Source organism: Ovis aries, chromosome 1 (genome assembly GCF_016772045.2).
Source record: "Ovis aries strain OAR_USU_Benz2616 breed Rambouillet chromosome 1, ARS-UI_Ramb_v3.0, whole genome shotgun sequence".
In the NCBI taxonomy this organism is placed as follows: Eukaryota; Metazoa; Chordata; class Mammalia; order Artiodactyla; family Bovidae; genus Ovis; species Ovis aries.
In genome coordinates, this window is record NC_056054.1 from 210,080,741 (window position 1) to 210,103,017 (window position 22,277).

The window sequence follows — 22,277 nt, forward strand, 5'->3', positions numbered from 1 at the left end:
GGTTCACAATCACAGGATCCTGTACTGGCAACCACTGGGGGAAATATACAGTCCAAGCTTATCGGAGTCTAACAGCAGATACAACCCAAACAGGGGCAATCAGAGTACTTTTTTGGAATTAGTAAGATGCTGAGATAAAAAGGACCTCTCTGCCTCTGAGATTGCAAGATGAAAGGCCCACCAGAAGCAGATATTGTTGGGGGTCAAAACAAAGGAAAACAGAGTCAATAGATTAAAAAAAGAGTCATATGTCACCTGGATCCCACTGTGACTGAAGCCCCAGGGTTTGCAGTTACATGGAGAATTAGTTCTCCTCTTTTGCTAAAACTAATTTGAATTGAATATCTGTCCTTCATAAATGGAAAATAATACTTCAAATACCCAGCATTAGAGACAAGATAAAATAAGTAGCTCTCGACTCCTACAGCATCACAGGGTCCCTGCAAGCCAGAGTGACTCAGGAGGAGCAAAATGTCCAAGAACAACAAGAAGGGACCTTGTGAATGACAACCCAGAGACTGGTTAGGCGGGTGGGTCACTTGGCTTTTCATTCTGGTAGTACTTACATGGTGCTAAAGACCAGACGGACCGCAAAGCCCTCTCCAACATCCAATAGCCCCACACCAGCAGTATACTAGCAATTTTTCTTCAAGAGCTTATATACCAGTCCAAGGAAAATGGGGTCAGAAACCCCACATTAACTGAGACTAAGTTCTTGGCACAAGACAGGGGCTCAAAATAGTAATTAAGCTATTTCAGAATATATGGAAGTTTATATTGCTTAAACAACAGGGTTTAGAAATTATAATTCACACCAACTAATTCTGTAAAGCACTCATAGACAATCAGAATATATTTGATCTCTTTTCCCGGTCCCCGACATTTCAAGGTATGATATAATTCTGAAGAGAATCAATATAAGCAGAGCTATCAGGTACAGACAGCCTTTTACAGATCTTCCTTTATGACTAATTCAAAGAACATGTATCTCCTGATGGCAGGAAAGTCATTTCACTGCCACATAGAAAGGACATCACACTAAAGAAATAATTTCTGTGTACTTCCATTTATGGCTTCTCATATCAGAGAAGTCGACAAAATAGTGACTCATCACTGGCCAATTTTTGAAAAGTATAAAAATGGGACCAAGTGTCCACTTCCCCACAAGTAGAGCTTGTGGGCCCCTGTGGACTCCAGGGAGGAGAATGTCTTTCTCTGGTAACACACAAGAAAATGGCAGGGACACCTATCATGCCTTGTGGATTGACTGCAGAGCCTCCCAAAGGCTCTGTCATTGTCGCAGAGAGCAGGGACAGGGCCAGCTCCCAGGGATGAGGCAAACAGCTTATGGCAGATAGCAGCCTCTAGTTAGCCTCCCTTCCCCACACCCACCTCCCTCCCATGCCCTTCTGGTTCCCCTACCTTCGCTTTCCTCCCCCCACGACAGTGACCATCAGTTCCTTTCCCTTCCTTTGACTTTTCAAACCCTCACTCAGGTTGACAAGTACACAAATATAAAACTCCTCCCCAAACAGAAAAACTAGGAAAAGCTTTCCAGGTTGATAGATGATAAGAACATTGAAAGCCTCACTCCTGACTTGCCAGAAGATTTTTAACCCTAGGTGCTGATATTTTGTATTAGACTATGGGCAATGTGGAGCCTGCGTTAGTCTCCCAAGATTGCTTTAATGTAGGCAGATAAGATATGCTATTGTAATCTTACTTTCTTACTTATCTAGTGTCATCATAAATTAAATGCTATATATCTGTTAATTTTATGGACAAGTGTTCATTACCCTTTAAGCATGAACACTTGGTTTTCATCTAAATATGTATTATATAATTCCTTCACTTAATAAATACATGGGCTTCCCTGGCAGCTCAGATGTTAAAGAAACTGCCTGCAATGCAAGAGACCTGGATTCAGTCTCTGCATCTGGAAGATCCCCTGGAGAAGGGAACAGCAAACCATTCCTGTATTCCTGCCTGGAGAATTTCATGGTCAGAGGAGTCTAGCAGGCTATTTGGTCCATGGGGCCACAAAAAGTTGGACATGACTGAACAACTAACACACAAAATAAATACACCCTAATAAAAATGATTACCATGCTTCTTGGTCAGCCAGTCCCACTGAGCTGGACCTTGGTGGCTGAATTTTGTGGAACTGATTTTGTGCCATAAGGGAGAGTTGGGCATTAGGTCCCCAAACACTGTCTTCAGACACTTGTACAGGTCTAATCAGTGAGGCATTGTTCTGTCACAACCCATACAACAGCATCTCACAGACAGAATCCCTGCTGGGCCAAGTTAATATCAGGGATTCTCTCTGATATTAACAAACTATGAACAATTCCAGAGGAACAGTAGCAGAGCAAAGTCTGGGGCAAAACCGGTCTAACAGTGTAAGGAATGGAGGAAGCTACTGGGAAGAGGTGAGAGCAACAAGCCTGGTGAAGTGTGGAAATCTACTAGATGCAGTCTGCTAGATGAACTGCTTTTGTTTTTTTACTTTTTATTTTGTATTGGAGCATAGCTGATTAACAATGTCACGAGAGTTTCAGATGGGCAGCAAAGGACTCAGTCATACATATTATGTGTATCCATTCTCCCTCAAACTCCCCTCCCATTGGTCCTTCCATGTGCAAGCTCACTTTTGCTTGAAAGGCATCTTAAAGAGTGGCATTATTTTTGACACTAGCATTGACACCACCTGCATCCTCATCACAAGCTGTGGATTTGAAATGTTTGGTTTTCTATAGTCTCCCTCAATTTTCACTGCTTCCAACCTGATGTCAACTGTGATGAAGAACCAAGGGTGCCAGAAAAGCCCCACACTACTCACCCCTACCACCACCAACAGCACAGATACCCCCCGGCTGCTCCCTGGTGCCCTGATCCACCTGCCCTTCTGATTCAGTGTGTGAGATGCTGTCCAGGGCACTCTGTCCTCTTGTATACTGATATGCATGGCCTTTCAGAGAATTATTTCCCCTTATTGCACTAAGGAATATTTCATTTCTTTAGCTGTGTTCGAAGCAGTGTTTCCAGAGGTCAAAATTTATTTTTAAAAAAAGCAAAAAAGAAAATCTATTCTCCACCCAATAACCAGAGTGTGTTCTTAGCATACAAATCTGACCATGTAACTCCCCTTTAGCAGTTCCTCACTATTCTTAGAATAAATTCAAAACAGTTAACAAGTCCTACAGGATCCTAGGGAAACTGCTCACTCTTCTCAGCTTGCCCGCCCATCAGTCTCCCCTCATTCTCTGTGCCTCAGTCGTGGGGTACCCAATTCAGGTCTCACACCAGCCCTGCCCGCTCCTGGCCCAGGCCTTGTCACCCATTGTCCCCTCCACCTGTGAATGCAGCTCCTTCCTTGACAAACAAACAGAACCAAAACAACCATCTTTTGGATCTCAGTTTCAACAGCCCACCTCACAAAAAGACCAAATCCCCTAGCAATAGCTAGCTACCCAGCTCTCCCTCAACCCTGAATCCATCCGTCTTTTGCTCCTCCATCAATGTCAGTCCTTCTTCACAAAGCTCCATGAGGACACTGACGGGGAGATGCAGGCACTTGAGCTTCCATGGTTGGGGAAGGGGGCCAGCTTTTTAAGAAAAACCATACAGAAATACCTTACTGTGCATATTTTACATAAAACATGACAATCGACTATGTGAACCCTTTCCTAAGGCCTCTCCCAGGACCTCCAAAGGGCTTGAGTTAGTGGGGCCACAAAGCTGAATCTTCTTCCACTTCATGGTGACTCTGCCTCTGGGTAGGGACTACATTTGGTTTGGTACCTGGTGGCTTAGATGGTAAAGAATCTGCCTGCAATGTAGGAGACCTGGGTTCGATCCCTGGGTTGGGAAGATCTCCTGGAGAAGAGAATGGAAACCCAATCCAGTGTTCCTGCCTGGAGAATTCCATACAGAGTATAATCCAGGAGGTTGCCATAAAGAGTTGGACATGACTGAGGGACTAACACTTTCACTTTCAATCACTAAAACAGTAAAATTAAGAATCATAAAATCTGTACTTTTGAATATTAATATATTTAATATACAGTTATTGGTAGAATGAAAGAAGCACATTGGCTCCCTGAGGGCTGAGCAGATCTTGCATGAGAAGAAGATATCTGGGCCTCTAGCCTCCATGAGGGGAGGGTCTTGAACAGGGCTGTCAGAGAACTGGGCTGTGACCACATCAGTTTTAGATTGATCCTGATCTTCAGCCGTGACCTCCCAGAAAGAACTCTGTATCCTAATTATGAGGTCCTTAATCAGGGATGCTCGATGAACACACAGCGCTTGTAAAGTTGAGAGTATTCCTTTCTATGTTCATGCTTCCGGGAGAGGAACCTGGCTTTATTCAAATCCTCAAAGTAACATGAGACCTACCAAAGCAAGAGCAATGACTGCAGGTTAGTCCAAGAAGGTGCATGGCATCAGTGGAGATGGTAATAGCTCAGACAGAGGGTTCACATGTCCCAGCCCTGCTTCTTATTAGATCAGGATCTTCACAATACACCCAACTGCTGTGTCTTCACAAATGTATAATGAGGCTACTAATGCTAAGAATGAGATGGCTGGAAGGCATCACCGACTCGATGGACAAGAGTTTGAGTGAACTCTGGGAGTTGGTGATGGACAGGGAGGCCTGGCATGCTGCGATTCATGGGGTCACAAAGAGTCGGACACGACTGAGCAACTGAACTGAACTGAATGTTTACTCACAAGGAGACTGCTGCTGCTGCTAAGTCGCTTCAGTCGTGTCCGACTCTGTGCGACCCCAGAGACAGCAGCCCACCAGGCTCCCCCGTCCCTGAGATTCTCCAGGTAAGAACACTGGAGTGGGTTGCCATTTCCTTCTCCAATGCATGAAAGTGAAAAGTGAAAGTGAAGTCGCTCTGTCGTGTCTGACTCTTTGCGACCCCATGGACTGCAGCCCACCAGGCTCCTCCATCTATGGGATTTTCCAGGCAAGAGTGCTGGAGTGGGGTGCCACTGCAGTAGTACATAAATCTGCATATGTGGGTATATGTGTACATAGACACATAATATACAGTGTCTGGCCCAGTCCCTGTCTCACAGTGCATAGTCAATAAATATGTGTTCTCTTCCCTTTGAAATGAATAGTTTTTCAATCCTTAGTATAATCTCTGTGTGTTGTGAACGTGTTACCCAATCATTCATGTCCAACTCTGCGGCCCTGTAGACTGTAGCCCACCCGGCTCCTCTGTCCATGTGATTCACCAGGCAAAAATACTGGAGTGAGTTGCCATGCCCTCCTCCAGGGGATCTTTCCAACCCAGAAATTGAGCCTAGGTCTCTGGCATTGCATACAGATTCTTTACTATCTGAACCACCATATATTATTTAAGAATAATATATGAATTTACCCATCTATTCATTTTAAAAGTTTATTCAGCATCTAATATGTGCCAAGCTCTGTGCTTAGCCCTGGGCAGGGGGTGAGATGAGAACCAGAGATCAATAAAATCATTAAAAAGAATAAACACAAACCATAAAGACTTAAGAAAAACATCAAGAAGTAGTTCTGAAAATTTCCTACCTCATGATGGTTATGTATTCTCTCTTGGAGATGAACCTCTTCAGCTGTCTACATTATTCCAAAATACCTGGATAAAAATAGAAAAATAGAGTCAGTCGTGTGGATTTTTATGCAAAGGATAGCAATCATCCAAATGTTCCCAAATATTCACGTGTTCACTGCAATCTGGACAACCATTTTGGAGGATTGAAATTTTCATTCTCAAATAAGATGGCATTGCTTTGGATACACACAACTTAGCCAGTTTCATGCTACAAACCAACAAATATCCTGTCTCTGACACAGGCCAAGTGTAACTTGTACTTGCTAAGCAAACCAAACCCCTGCCCTGCAAAAGAGATGGAAAATTATGAAAATAAGTGGGTCTTAAAGCCAACATAAAATTATTCAGTATTAGTCTCTTAGTTCTTCTTTCTCTTTCTCTGTCATACATACACACACAAAACACAGCAGCCCTGCTCCATCTTACTTTCCCCACCCCCAGCCAGCCCCTCCATCCAGATGAGTCAGGCTTCCTTAGGCACGCAAGGGCTGAACAGTGTCCCTTATACACACCTAGGGCTGCCAAATAAAACACAGGATGCCCTGATAAATTTCAGATAAGCAATAAATAAATTTTTAGAATGAGTATGTCTAAATAATACATGGGACCTACTGACTCTTAAAAATATTTGTTTATCTGAAATTTGGATTTACCTGGATGTCCTGTATTTTTATTTGTTAAATCTGGCAACCCCGCCCCATCCCTTCCTGGAGTTGTGGCCTGTGACCGAGTTACTGCCACTGTCATTCTGTTGGGCCTTGATGCCATTTCCACCCTGCTATGTCCCAATTCTCAGGATGGAATTAGGATTCCCAGTACTTTTTCTCTGGGCCCCACTTCAAATCCCTACTCTACCAAGCCCTTGGAACATCACCACTGGAATTACACACCACTGGGCTTGGTAGGACTATCACAACTCCCAGGTTTTCTTTCTCAGGGAGCCAAAACTCTGTCACCGGCCCCTTCTTCACTGGTGACCTCTGCTAACAATGCATCCCTTTCCACCTGGGTACCCTCCGACTAGGTGGGATTGAGACAGAACTCTGACCCCTGAGCAGCCTGCCCCATGGCTACCCTGACTCATTACAAATAAATTTCCAGACTCCTGGATAGGTCCCCAGTAGGATAACACACCTAATTCACATTAGCCAAGATAAGGATTAGCCACATTCACAAACTAAAATGAACACAAGAAGAAGACCAAACAATGCAGCCAAGAAGAGACTTTTTTCTAAGAAGAAATGTAACCAAATGGGAAAATATTTAATAAACCCATAAATGAATTAATAGTTGCACAAAACATAATTTATCTCAGAGCCTGCAATTCAAGCACATAAGCACTCATAATATCAAAGCTTTTTTTTTGTTTCTTCTAAATTTATCAAGGTCTCATTTAATTGCTATAAACACCTAAAGACATGAGCAAATTAACACATAAAATTGCAGGATTTTAGCTAATACATATTCATGAATGCATGTTGTTGTGATCAGGCAAATAATGACCTGAGACATTGATAAATTTGGTAGAAGCAAAAGAAAAACATAGCACACTGTTAGAATTCTCTGCAGATCACAGAATGGAATCTTTGATAAGCCCTACTCTAAGAGATCATTCATAATAATTATTGTTATTTCTGTAATTCTTTCAGAAGAGAGATCAGAAAATGTTTAATCAGTAAACTTCATAAAAATACTGTCCCCCAAACACTTGAAAGCCAGATCAGTGCTCAAGAATGCTGGCTTCTTGCAAGGCTAACCCATGCCCTGTTCCGCAGAATCAGTTTTATATTCTTACTGGCATTCTTGCTTCTGTATCCGCTGCCACTCAGAAAGGACTGACAGTTTTCCAAGCAGTTGTGGGAATCTCAAGTTACAGCTGTTCCAGGGTCTTCAAAATGAATGTCTTTTATTTGGATGGAAATATACAGCAGATGGAAATATACAACAGTTACTCACCCAGAGTTGCTGTGGTGTAGTTATTTTTGAATCAGCCTGCTAACCCCTCTTGTTAGAACCCATCCATACATAGTTCTTATTCATTAAATCCTTTGCTCTCACCCAAGCAGGCAGTGGCCCTGTGAGCTGGAAACTGCACTGAGTTTGAACATAGCCGGACTGGTCCTGACAAAAAAATCTGAGCAAATGCCTAAGGCAGACATTCAGGCTGCAAAGCAAAGGCACAGACTGACAGACTCGGCAAACAGGTCTCAAGAAAGGGCAAAACTACAGAGCACACATACAGGAATACCAATTAATTTCAGCTGATCTCAGAGTAAACCTCAGTAACCTTCCCGACACAATATTCTAATCAGTCATTTCCAATCAACCTGGAGCAAAACAGCACTTCAGTTATTTGCCTCCCCTGTTCAAATTGAGGTCAGCCCAAAAGCTGGGCCCAGGCTACAAAAGCTGGAATCAGGCTACAAAAACACTGCCTCCACAATAATACGTTTAAAGTATTTACTATGATTCAGAAACTATGGCATATATGTATCCGTTCGCGTGTGTGTATGTGTGTCTGTGTGCATGTATGTAAGTACTTGTTGCTGTCGTTCAGTCGCTAAGTCATGTCCAACTCTTTTGTGATTCCACGGACTGCAGCAAGCCAGGCTCCTCTGTCCATGGAATTCTCCAGGCAAGAATACTGGAGTGGGTAGCCATTTCCTACTCCAGGGGATCTTGCCCACCCAGGGGTTGAACGTGTGTCTCTTCTGCATTGGCAGGCAGATTCGCTTCCACTGAGCCATCAGGGAAGCCCAGGGATATGTATACATACATATTCATTTATTCCTTACAACAGCCCTAAGATTTCTGTCCCTTTTTGTACTGTCCTAATTTGTAATCATTTGCTCAAGGTCACACACAGGAGGTTAAAGATCAGTATGCAAATACAGGCCTATTTCCCTTTACATCCTGTCCTCTTAGCTATTGTGCTGACAGCTGGACTTCCACTAAGTGGGGAGAACTCGACAGCTGCCTGTGTTGTGTGACTTCAAGGGATAATGGGAAAATTCTCTCTGCTCACAACATGTTCAAGCTCCCCCTCAGATCTGTTTGCTTTATTCAGGAGGAACAACTGGTAGAGAGGTGGAAACATGAAATGCAGAGTCCCAGCTCGGCCACGACCTAGTGGTTTGGAGATGTCCCGCTGTGGATGATTATAATGATACCGACCCCCGCAAGACTGTCTGGGCATTAAATGAAACACTTAGAGAAGCACATTTTGAAAGTGGGGTTGAGTGTACAAGGGTCAGGCACTACTATTAAGATCCAAAATTAGATTAAGCACAGGAGTTCTCCCAGAAGTATTTGCATTTAGATTATGGTGCTTATCCTGAGGTTCTGAGTGGGTTTTGGAGGGGACTGGTAGTGGCACTTTGAGAAGTTGGGACACATCAGGGTCGTAGGAAAGGTGCGTATAGATATCCGACATGGCTGAGAGAGGAAGCTGGGGCTCCTGCTTTCCATTTGTAACCTCAGGTGGTGATGTGGTAGAACTATCAGCCCCAGATACATAGAGGTATGCACTGCCTTTATCAGAAAATTCCCAGCTACCAGATCCTTTCCAACTAGCTGCTTTAAAACACAGATGGGCTCACTAGAAAGTGGTTATTGTCCATGGAAATGAGGATATGAGCACAGAATCCCTTAAGAAGCACCTGGCAGTTTGAGAGGAAGTCAGGGCTAAGAACATGTGTACATAATGTAATCCCCAGTGCTTGGTCAGGGTTGACCAACAATGAGATATTGGAGGTTTGCCCACATTCACATCAGCCCTTGCTCAGTGACCTCAAAGGCACCCTATGAAGCCTCATCTCCAACTTTAGCAAAAGTCAGTCCAATCCTCCTGCAAGTCAATCAAGCCCTCTGTGAGGAGTACTAAGTGCTATGTTATGGTGGCATTTCATTTCTGTCTCTGTAGGCACTTGGCACTTTGTGTGGGGCCTTTGGTTATGCAAACAGCCATCAGGTAGAAGAGATGACTGTGCAACCACGTTGAGAGCCACTCATACTTGTCTGGATCAGTAATGGAGCCTTATTTGGTAGCTGCTCCATAATCTAACTGGACTGGATAGAATGGAAATATACTGAGTTGAACCGAATTTGAATCAGTTAAACCGGTTGTCTTTTCTAGCCCCTAACCAAGTGAGTCAAGAAGGTCTCTCTGTCAGCCAGCATCTCAGACCAGCCCTATCATGGTGCACCCTATCAGTGGATGGAACGCTTATCTGCCAAGGAGTTGGAGTCATCTCTGATACCACTTCCTCTCCCACAACTTTATCTCCCATCCAACCCATCACCAAATCCTGCTCATGCTTATCCCGTGCTCACCGTTAGGAAACTGTCATTTCTCTCCATCTTTGCCCAAATCACTGCCAACTCTTATCTTGAACACTCATACAGCCTACAGAATAGTCTTGCTACATTTATTCTTGTTCTACTCCCCATTCTAGACCCTACTCCAAAGCTAAAATGATTCCATACATGTAAATGAAACAACAAAACATCAACGTGATCATATTTCTCCCTTGGTCAAACCAAGGGCTTCCATCACCTTTAGGATAAAGACAGAAGTCCTCTGAGCACAGCCTAGACCCTCTCTCCCAAACTTATGCCACCCTGGCCACAGAATTCTTCAAATAGTCCCTTATGTTTCTGAGCCCTCGCTCACATCATCCCCGCAGCTGGAAACACCCTCCCTCTGATCACTCCCCCCTGCCCCACACTTTCCTACACTTGATGATATACAACATGTTCTCCCTTCATGCTATAGCACGTCTTACTAAGCTATCCACTATCCTAGAATACCCTTCTCCTTCTTCATAATGCCTATTAGCATTATTAACAGCATCATCTTTTAGGATTTTAAAAAAGCTCAATAAGGCCTAATAGGCATTATGAAGAAAGAGAAGGGTATTCGAGGATAGTGGATAGCTTTATAAGACATGCTATAGCATGAGGGAAGAACATGTTGTACATCATCAGGTGTAGGAACTCAATATGCCAGCAAGGGGCTTCCCTTGTGGCTCAGCTGCTAAAGAATCTGCCTGCAATGCAGGAGACCTGGGTTCAATCCCTGGGTTGGGAAGGTCCCCTGGAAAAGGGAAAGGCTACCCATTCCAGTGTTCTGGCCTAGAGAATTCCATGGACTTCATAGTCCATGGGGTTGCAAAGAGTTGGACACAACTGAGCAACTTTCACTCACAATATGACAGCAAATTTGGAAAACTCAACAGTAGCCACAGAACTGGAAAAGGTCAGTTTTCATTCCAATCCCAAAAAAGAGCAGTGCTAAAGAATGTTCAAAATACCAGACAATTACACTTATTTTGCATACTGGTAAGGTTATATTCAAAATCCTTCATGCTAGGATTCAGCAGTACATGAACTGAGAACTTCCAGAGGCACAAGCTGGATTGCAAGAACACAGAGGAATCAGAGATCAAATTGCCAACACTCACTGGATCATAGAGAAAGTAAGGGAATTCCAGAAACATCTATTTCTGTTTCATTTACTACACTAAAGCCTTTGACTGTGTGGATCACAACAAATTGTGGAAAATTCTTAAAGAGAAGGGAATATCTACCTTACCTGTCTCCTGAGAAACCTGTATGCAGGTCAAGCAGCAACAGTTAGAACTGGACATGGGACAATGGACAACAAACAACAGACATTGAAATATGGCTCAAAATTGGGAAAGGAATATGTCAGGGCTGTATATTGTCATCCTGCTTATTTATCTTATATGCAAAGTACATCATGAGAAATGCCAAGATGGATGAATCACAAACTGGAATAAAGATTGCTGGGAGAAATATCAACAACCTCAGATACGCAGATGATACCACCTTAATGGAAGAAAGCAAAGAGTAACTAAGAAGCCTCTTGATGAGAGTGAAAAAAGAAAGTGAAAAAGCTGGCTTAAAACTCAACACTCAAAAAACTAAGATCTGGCCCCATCACTTCATGGCAAGTAGAAGCAGAAACAATAGTAACAAATTTTATTTTCTTGAACTCCAAAATCACAGTGGATGGTGACTGCTGCCATTAAATTATAAGATGCTTGGTCCTTGGAAAGAAGATTGTGTCATATCCAGACAGTATATTAAAAGCAAAGACATCACTTTGCTGACAAAGGTCCATATAGTCAAAGCTATGTTTTTTTCAGGAGACATGTACTGATGTGAGAGTTGGACCATAAAGAAGGCTGAGCACTGAAGAACTGATGCTTTAGAATTGTGGTGCTAGAGAAGACTCTTGAGAGTCCCTTGGACTACAAGGAGATCAAATGAGTCAATCCTAAAGGAAATCAACCCTGAATATTCATAGGAAGGGCTGATGCTGAAGCAGAAGCTCCAATACTTTGGCCACTTAATGTGAAGAGATGACTCATTGGAAAAGACTCTGATGCTGGGAAAGACTGAAGGCAGAAGTAGAAGAGGGAAATAGAGGATAAGATGGTTAGATACCATCACCAACTCAATAGATATGAGTTTGTGCAAACTCTGGGAGATAGTGATGTACAGGGAGGCCTGGTCCATGGGGTCACAAAGAGCTGGACACGATCAGGGACTGAACACCAAATTAGACTTTATAAGTATATAGATGTGATTGTTTTTATTAATGTCATTTTTCCACTAAGCAACCATCACTGTGAAAGCAGGGGCTGTGTCTTTGGAACACTGTCATCTCCCCAGGGTCTACCATTGGGCCTGACAGACGATAGGGAACAAGAGCCATTGTTGTTGAATGTTATGTGAAGGGATACCACCAGTTCTGCAAGCTGCCAATGATGACTCAGAGAATGATGATGAGGTATAACCCATGAACGTCTCACTCCACCCCTCCTCTATGTGGATTTTATTCATTTCCGCTTTAGAAAATTTGGGTTTGCAATCTGCAATGGCCTTTAAAGGTGGGCAACAACACTGCAGGTCATAAAAAATACTCAGTATGACTGTTGACAAGTTTTTATTATTGTGTGGAATATTTTAGAATAGTTCATTACTTATAGCACATTGTTTAGAACAGTCCCTTTCATTTGATCATTAAATGCCGACCTTCAGGGCACATCAGGGGCCAGTCTACCCACTGCATCAGCTGGATCTCATAGCAGGCCAGAAAAGAGCTACCGAGCTCTGTTTAATTGCCTCCTGTGATGGAGGAGGAGTTCATGACCTCCATTCCTCTGTGAAACAGCTGCACTTGTTAGAAAGCCTCACTTTATGCTGTGCTGATACTCGCCTCACTGTATCCCCCCCATCCCCCACCCCACCCCGGCTGCTCTTGAACCAAATAACCCTAATTCGCATCCACATGGCAACCCTTCAGTTACTTCGAGACCCCTGACAAGCCACATCTGAAGTCTGCTCGTCTATATTTTATGCTTTTGCCAGCCTTGATTTTTTATTTATGGACCACAGCTTGCTATTCTACTGCCTGCATTCCTGTAAGCAGCCTTAAATCCTGTGTGGGATAAGGCCACATATAAATAAATCCTTGTGCCTTTCCTCAAGGCAACAACTCAAGTTCCCCACCCGACGGTCTCCTCACCAACCTTGCATTATTACCTCAGATTTATTCTCTCATCATTCTGACACCGGAATAGGGAAAATATAGGGCTATCCCCAAACCCTTCACTTTAAACAGATACTGTCAAGCCCATGGGATTGTCTCTGGGTGCTGTGTCTTAGGAATAACAGACAGAGTTTGGAAAGATGAGAACAGGTTCATCACTGCTGTTTCACAGTTTCAGTTTGCAAAACAGTTCTTAATGACATGCTCAAGCATTGGAAATCCCTATAACCACCCACTTCTGGTACTTGGGTGACAACCTGGCTGCCTTCATGAACTGGAAGATTATGGTCATAGGACAGGAACACCCCTACCAACCTCCACACTAATTCAGAGTCTACTCCCTCTCTTTCTTTCTTCACTACTGTCTGTGCCTGCTTTTGAAAGCTGTTCTCTCAACTCTGTCTAACCCATCCTCACAAAATAAGATCTGCTCCAGCAATGTCCTTGTCACAGTGGCATTTTAGCCATGAAATTAAAAGACACTTGCTCCATGGAAGGAAAACTATGACAAACCTAGATAGCATATTAAAAAGCAAAGCCATCATTTTGCCAGCAAAGGTCCATATAGTCAAAGCTATGGCTTTTCTAGCAGTCATGTAAGGATGTGAGAGTTGGACTATAAAGAAGGCTGAACACTAAAGAATTGATGCTTTCTAATTACAGTGCTAGAGAAGACTCTTGAGAGTCCTTTGGACAGCAAAGAGATCAAATCAGTCAATCCTAAAAGAAATCAACCCTGAATATTCATTAGAAGGACTGATGCTGAAGTCCAAATCCCTATAACCACCCACTTCTGGTACTTAGGTGACAACCTGGCCTCCTTCATGAACTGGAAGATACTCCACAATATTTTGGACTGATGCCAAAGTATTGGAGCTTTAGCCAGCTGATGCAAAGAGCTGACTCATTGGAAAGACCCTGATGCTGGGAAAGATTGAAGGCAACAGGAGAAGGGGGAGGCAGAGCATGAGATGGTTAGGTAGCATCATGAACTCAATGGACATGAATCTGAGAAAACTGTGGGAGATAGAGAAGGACAGGGAAGCCTGGCGTGCTGCAGTCCATGGGGTGGCAGAGTCGGACACAACTTAGTGACTGAAGAACTTCCAGCTAGCTCCTTCCCACTTGCTTGTAAAATGCTCAGGTCATCTCTCATCTAAAAATTACTAATGATGAAAAATATTTAATATCTATTTTAGCCCAAAGCTGACATCCTAAGTTTTCTGTTCAAGCATGAGTAAACCTAAGGAAAAAAGCACAGTTGTTATATGAGGAAGATCCAGGTTTTGTGGGGCCTGCAGGTTATACAATTTAGGGGTAGGAGGGCTGTTTAAAATGAAGAATTCAAACTTATAAACAAAAGTACAAAAGTGAGTATTTACTTAGAATGAGAACAATGCAACAAATTACAATTTTAAAAAACAAATGCTACAAATATATTAAAAATAGTGTAATACATATAAAAATAATGTAATAAATAATGTAAACAGTTATTTATTAACTGTCTGGTCTCTGCAACATTTTCCCTCTCATTTTTTAATTTGCATTCTCTTTGATTGCTTCCTTATTTGGCAAAGATTCAATCTGTCTTTTCAGTATAGTTAATTTTTTTTAATGTTTTCATTTTTACAGTACCAAAAGTTTTAGCTTCCTGCTCTATTACTGGTAATATGTAAGCTGGCAAAATTTTTTTCTCCAATTTGTAAAAATTCTTTATCAAGTTTCTTTCAATCCTGAGTTGAAACATTTCAGAACATTTCAAAAATTTGTGTGTGTGTGCTATGACTAATCTTAAAACTTCTTTAAACTGACAACCCACTAACCAGTTTGTCACTGATGTCTCATCACAGAGGTATATTTTGAATTTTAAGTTATCTGATAGGGGAGAATGTACATTTTGACTGGGCCTTGACAAAAAAAAGGATCCTCTTCTTACAGTTTCACACATCTCATAATTAAAAGGACGTTTTACACACTAGCTTCTGGTTCTATGCATTTCAAACCTTTTCTCCTCCACAGTTTTCCTAATGCCAGGTGTCAAAAGGCACATTCACACTTGATGTCATCCCTGGATGAGTCAGGCCCCAGTGGGTGGAGGGAGAATTCCTGAGACTATTAGTAGTAACTTAACTATATGTTACCTCTATGTGAACTTCTCAGTATATCCCCATACACCCTAACCTTAGTTCCCTAAGCAGATACTCAAATGCTATTCACAACAAAGGGGAACTGTGAGTAAAGGAGGGCCTGAATAGAAAGATATAGTATAGTCTTTTACTGTACTTAAACATTAGCATGGACTGAATGTTTGTCTTCCTCCAAAATTCCTGTGTTGAAAGCCTCATTCCCAGTGTGATGGTATTTGGAAGCTGGTACTTTGGGAAGAAATTAGGCTAGATTAGGTCATGAGGGTAGGGATCTCCTAATGAGACTAATGCTTTTCTAGAGATTTTTTTGATGTGGACCATTTTTAAAGCTTTTTATTGAATTTGTTACAATATTGTTTCTGTTTTCTGTTTTTATTTTTTAACTACAAATCATCTGGGATCTTATCTCCCTGACCAAGGATTGAACCCACACCCCTTGCAATGGAAGGTAAAGTCTTAACCACTGGACTGCCAGGAAATCTCTAAAACTAATGCTTTTATACAAGAGAATCTCTCTCTCTTTCCCTCTCTCCTTCATCCCTCCCACCCCCACATTGTGAGAAAACAGGGAGACAGGATGCTATCTTCCACGTCAGGAAGAGGGTTCCACCTGACCCAGTTGGTGCTGACTAGAGTTCCCAGCCTTCAGAACCATGATAAATACATTTCTGTTGTTTAAGCCACCTAGTCTGTGGGATTTGGTTAAACAGACTGTCAAATATCTTAAGTGTGTAAGTTTTACAGATTACATAACCATAGAAAGGCACTGCTAGTACATCCTAGGGCCTGGGAAAGGTCTGGGAGAATGAGGGGACTGAAACTGAAAGCTTATCTGCTTTCTGGTATGTCTGCCTTGGCATTAGAATTCCAAGAAGTTTCCTCCAAGTCCTACCCCTTTTACTCAGATATGCTCTCCCTGGCACTTAACTCCTGGGAGTCTGGCTTTTACTTCCTTCCCGTAACTTGGCAACAACCAGCTAGGTAAATAATACAGGATCTCTCTCCCACCCTTTATTCTTCTCAACCCTCTGCATTCTTTCTCTGAACAAAGCTACCCCTTGCCTCTTACTTAGCATCTTCCTAATTCATTCACCACTTTTCTCTCTTCCTCACCCTCACACCTCCCCAACACTCCCATCCTTCCTTCACTCTCCCTAAATGAAGGCAGTTTCCCTGGTTCTGCCCCTAGCTCCTCCTTCCTTATCTCCTGGGCAGTCCTCCTTGGAAATCTCATTCATTCATAGACTTCCATCATCAGCTCAGCATCTATGCTTGCTCATTCCAGTCTCCTTTTCTCTAGAGAAGAAATCTCTCTCTAGAGCCAAATTCATTTCCTGCTAGCAGCCCCTCAACACTTTAATCCAGTGTGTTTTCCACACACTGGTTCTTCCTTTCTTGCTGCATGTTGTCTATTAATGCTGAAAGATCACAAATGACTCCTGTTTCTCCCTTGAACACCACATTCCTTATTTCTCTTTCCTATTGCTCCTGCCCTACTTCTAGCCTTGCTGCTGCTACTGCTAAGTCGCTTCAGTCATGTCCAACTCTGTGTGACCCCAGAGACTGCAGCCCACCACACTCCCCCGTCCCTGGGATTCTCCAGCAAGAACATTGGAGTGGGTTGCCATTTCCTTCTCCAATGCATGAAAGTGAAAAGTGAAAGTGAAGTCACTCAGTCGTGTCCAACTCTTCGTAACCGCATGGACTTGCAGCCTACCAGGCTCCTCCATCCATGGGATTTTCCAGGCAAGAGTGCTGGAGTGGGTTGCCATTGCCTTCTCCACTTCTAGCCGTAGCATCTATTAATCAGAGTAAAAACTTCTCAGTTGTTCCAGAGAATTCTACAACCTAGTGCTTTTCCCTTACTTCTCCCCAGATGGTTTTTCCTTCTTCTCAGAACTGCCACATGCTTTTAATTTATCTGATGGAATTTATTCTATTAATATTTCATCTTGTATTTATGTGACAATAACACATTTATAAAGTGCTTAGAAAGTGCTAAGCATCTTGCATTATCTTATTTAATTCTCACACCTATTCTGTTACTGGCACTCATTAACATGATAATTATTTCTGTTTTCAGTGGAGAACCTGAACCTTAGAAAAATGAGTAGCTTGCTCAAGGTCACATAGAAAGTGGCAGGGCTTGAATTTAGATGCATCTCTCTGACTACAAATAATCATGAGTTTAATCGCCAATAACTAGTAATATAATTGCTAGCATGTATTATGCACTTGCCTTATGCTCTATAAACTTCACATTACCCTATAAGGTTATTCTATCATCATCCACTTTTTATAGAGAAGAAAACTGAGTCCCTCAAATTTTATTCATTCCCCATACGGTTTCCTGGCTGGTAACAGCAGGGCTACTATTGAAGATGGGCCATTTGGCTCCAGAGCCCAAAAAGTAACCATGTCACCAGACTGCCTCCCTCTTTTCCCTGCTGACTTCACCTTTGTTGTCATGGCCCTTCAACTATACAGTAGCCTCTCTGAGGACAGAGGGTACTTCTTATTCTTTTTTTTTCATACTAAAGCTAATTTTTATTTTGAAATTATTTTAGAATTATAAAAATGCTGCAAACGCAGCACAAAAATTGTTTTTTCCTAAACCATTTTAACGTTACCAACATACTATCATATAACTCCTCAAGAATTTAGCATAAATTTCCTCCAGACAAAGGCATTCTTCTGCATAATTAAAATAAAGCCATTGAAATGGGGAAATTAACATGATACATGACTACTGTCTCTAATATACCAGTCAATCCTAAAGAAAATCAACCTTGAATAATCATTGGAGGAACTGATGATGAAGCTGAAGCTCCAATACTTTGGCCACCTGATGAAAAGAGCCAACTCACTGGAAAAGACCCTGATGCTGGGAGAGATTGAGGGCAGGAGAAGTAGAGGGTGACAGAGGATGAGATGGTTGGATGGTATCATTGACATGAGTTTGAGCAAACTCCGGGAGATGGTGAGGGCAGAGAAGCCTGGCATGCTGCAGTCCGTGGGGTCGCAAAGAGTTGGACACCACTTAGTGACTGAACAACAACAAAATATCTAATATCAGACCCCATTAAATTTTCACTGATTTTTCCATTAATGTTCTTCATAGCAAAAGGATCCAGTACAGACTTAAACATCTAGTTCTTTGTGTCTCTAGTCTCCTTCGATATGGAAAAGCTCCCCAGTCTCTCTATAGTATCCAAGTCCTTGACACTTTTGAAAACTGCATGCCAGTTGTTTGTAGAATGTCCCTCAATTTGAGTCTGCCTGACATTTTCTCATAATTAGATCAAGGTTATATATCTTTGGCAGTAAAGTCTCAGAAGTCCTATAAAGTGGTCACAATTTCTTGTGTCTGTTTTCTGGTAAGGTTAACTTTGATAATTGGATTAAGATGGTATCGCCCAGATTTATTCAAGTTACTCTTTTTTTTTTAATATGTCAATACTTCATAGTAGGTACTTCTTTGAGACTATATTTTCTCCTTATCAAACTTTTACTCCCTTAGTTCTAATACTCATAGATGTTTCTCGGCTTAGTTACTACTGTAATGGTTGCCAAATGGTAATTTTCTAATGTAAATATTCTTTCGACATTCATTAGTCAGCATCCACCTTTCTCAATTTATTTATCCATTGATGTATTAGTATGGATTTAAGGAGTCTATTTTATTCAATGAGTTATAATCCTTTACTGAGATTATCTGTTTTGAAGTTCAGATTATCCAGTGCTCATGTGAGTCCTTTCAAAGAGGTTTCTTTCATCATGTTCCACCATCCTTTGAGTACTTCCTACATCCTAGGAAAATAAGATATTCCAGGTTTCTTTTATAGCTCCCCTGGCCCAGTTCTGGGAATCAGTCATTTCTCCAAACAATCACAACTTCTTTTAGTAAAGAATGGTACTTTGAAATCAAGATTTGGCCACTAAGGGTGCTTATTGTGACTGGGATGCCAGGGCTCAGGGGGCCTCTCAAAGACCAGAGCTAGGAAGCTAAAAGGTTGTGTGTGTGAGAGTGTGTGTATGTGTGTGTGTGTGTAACAATGAGTTCACATCAGACCTCCGATTCCAATCTGATATCACACGGTTCATTGCATTTTTTTTCCTTTACCTAAATGTATAACTTCTTAAATAGCATAAAACCATTATTAACTTATTTACTTATTGAGTCAGTCTCCCTATATGTACTCAATCTCCCAGTACTGCCACAGGTCCCCCACCTTCAGGAGGATGCCTCCACCTTACTCAAGTTCTGATGTCCCATGCCAGCCTGCCCCACCCCGACTCTGCCCCCTCACCTCCTCCCTGTTCAGTAGTCAGTCCTGCTCATCCCTACCTAACGGCTTCTAGATTGAAATATTCCAGAAGCTCACTAATTCTATAATGAATCTCTGGAGTAGCACAATGCTCTTTGTCATGTTACTCAATTCACATCTTTAAAATAGAATAAATACTTCCCACTTGAAGTTTATATGCATAAAAAAATTAGTCATTATTAAAAAAATTATGCTTATACTTTCCTATCATACAAAAAGAAACCTCAGTAAGAACAGAAATTAAACAAAATGTAAGTTCTTATTAAGGAGCCCAAATTTAACTTACAGGAAGCATAAACAAAGAAGCAAACAAGAGGTCCTGGCTTTCTCTCTACATCTGGCCTGCCTCAGTGTCTATGAACATTCCTGACCTTTTATTTGAATCTGCTATCAAGGAAAAAAAAGTTCATTTTTTTTTTCCAGAAATTTGTCACTTTGTCACTTTGTCACTTCATGAATTTAAACTGATAACTCTTGGTTTCTTTGGCTGGGGTTGTCCAATATCTACTGCCTGGAGTTTCAAATCCAGTTGTGAGGGAATTCCCTTGCAGCACAGTTTTTAAGACTCTGTGTTCTCACTGCCAAGGGCCCAGGATTGAACCCTGGCCAGGGAACTGAGATCCCACAAGCCTCGCAGTGTGGTAAAAAAATATCCTACTGGGTTGCTGTGACAAATAGTTATCAACTGCTTTTCCCACAGGCAGACTCTACTTTCCCTTGAGGGTCTCTCTCTGTAAGCCCATCCACTATCTTCTCGAGCTGAGACATGGCTTCTTCACTACCCACTTTGATCCAGAGCAGTTTGTATTTCTAACTTTTCAAAATTATAAAACGATAAGCTTTCTTCACAAGTATTACATTCAGCTGGTTGATTTATTTTTAAATTAAGGTACACACAGACATGAAGTAGCTATAAAATAGATAGATGTGTGACCTATTTCATTTCTTTTAGAGTTTACTGTAAATATAAAAACATATATTAAAGAATATTTGATCTTCAGGGCATTCCGAGTGATTGTACAGTAGGACTACCAGCAAACAAAAAGTATGGCATCCATATTTCTTAGCTTAATTTAAAATTTCTGGGGACATTTGTTAAGATTGGCATGAAAGTTTCAGTGACTTCTAATAAGTTTCGATGACTTCTACTAAGAAACTTCTGGTCCAACTCATCAATGTTAAGATAAAACAAGAGTCTGATTTCTAGTACCATCCTCCATAGATTGTATGATAACAATAACAATTCACACATATACATGTATTCCTCACAAGAACGCTTTGAGGCAGATGAGAGTTACAGTGTGATGGAACAAGCTCATACATCTTTGAGGAGGCAGAACTAAAATGCAACCCCAGGTTTTAATTCTCTCCTATGCTATGTTGTCTCTCCAGACTAGACTTTGTTTGTAACAAGTTTCCAGTTTCTCAACTATATCTTCTTATGCTGTGTATCCAAACTCCCTTCTCCCTAATGAGGTAGATAAATCAAGTCAATCAAGTCTAAACTCATGGGGGAAATGCCTTCTGAAAAGATGCAAAATGTTGTCTTTAAGATAACTGGCTTATTTAAATAACTATTTTCCCTTTAAGCTAAGGGAGTTGGTGGTGGACAGGGAAGCCTGATGTGCTGCAGTCCATGGGGTCACAAACTGAACTGAACTCAACTGACGGTACCTAGAGAAATTTCCAACTAAATTTTATTCAGAAATCAGAAAATTCTTCTAACATGAATTGTGGGAGCTTTTGTTCTAACTGACAAGGTAGAGTGAATGCTTTTTCTTCTAGATTATCATGTTTGTATGAAGACAAAGCTTCATTTACAGATCCTTTCAAAGATGGCTCCACTATTGCCATGAAAACATGAGAAAAGAAGAGTTTTTTAATGGACATCAAAAAACCCAAAAAAGACCATATCAGTTTTTGATGAATACTACTTCTACTGCTTTAGCCTATTGGACATTCAAAGAATTCTTTCACTATAAGCAATATTTAATGTTTTATGATTATAAAATTAACACATGCTCATTATTTTTAAAAGGCATAAAATTATAAAGAATAAAAATAAAATCACATAATTGATAACAACTGGTTTCTCTTAATATATTTTTTCATGTATTTGTGTGTCTGGTTTTATTTTGCAAAGTTGGAATCATATATGGGTTTCATTTTCTGTTTTTTTCTCATTTATACAATAGCATTTCCTCATGACATTAAATGCCATAGTGTGATATTAGTAAATGAATAATAGCTTATGCAATGTACCCTCTTTAGCCATAACTTAATTCTATTGTTAGAAAAGTCAGCTTTTTTATTTTCAATATTAGAAACAGCAATGCAATAAATACTTTTGCATATAAATCTTTGCCCACAACTTTGGATAGATTCCTAGAAATAAAATTATTGCATGAAAGGACATGAACTCTTTTAAGAATGTTATTCATATTGTTAAATGCATTCCTAGGAAAATTTTACCAGTTTGCAATTCAACCTGCAGATTATGTAAAAAAAAAAAAAATCTTGGTAGCATTTGTTTTAACATTATTTTGCAGACTTGCTAGTTTAAAAATTATATCTCATTTTGTTTTAATTTGCATCATTTGAGTAT

The 22,277-nt window shown here is 41.1% G+C and overlaps 1 long non-coding RNA gene across 2 annotated transcripts in view; it reads right to left on the minus strand.

The window, feature by feature from the left end:
- Positions 1-5,409: 5,409 nt before the first annotated feature.
- The window catches only part of LOC121816904 (uncharacterized), a 289,186-nt gene continuing 272,318 nt past the window's right edge, over positions 5,410-22,277 (minus strand). For both annotated transcript variants that reach the window (XR_009595011.1, XR_006056612.2), the window contains one exon: positions 5,410-5,642. This is a non-coding gene — a long non-coding RNA (uncharacterized LOC121816904). The remainder of the gene's footprint in view (positions 5,643-22,277) is intronic.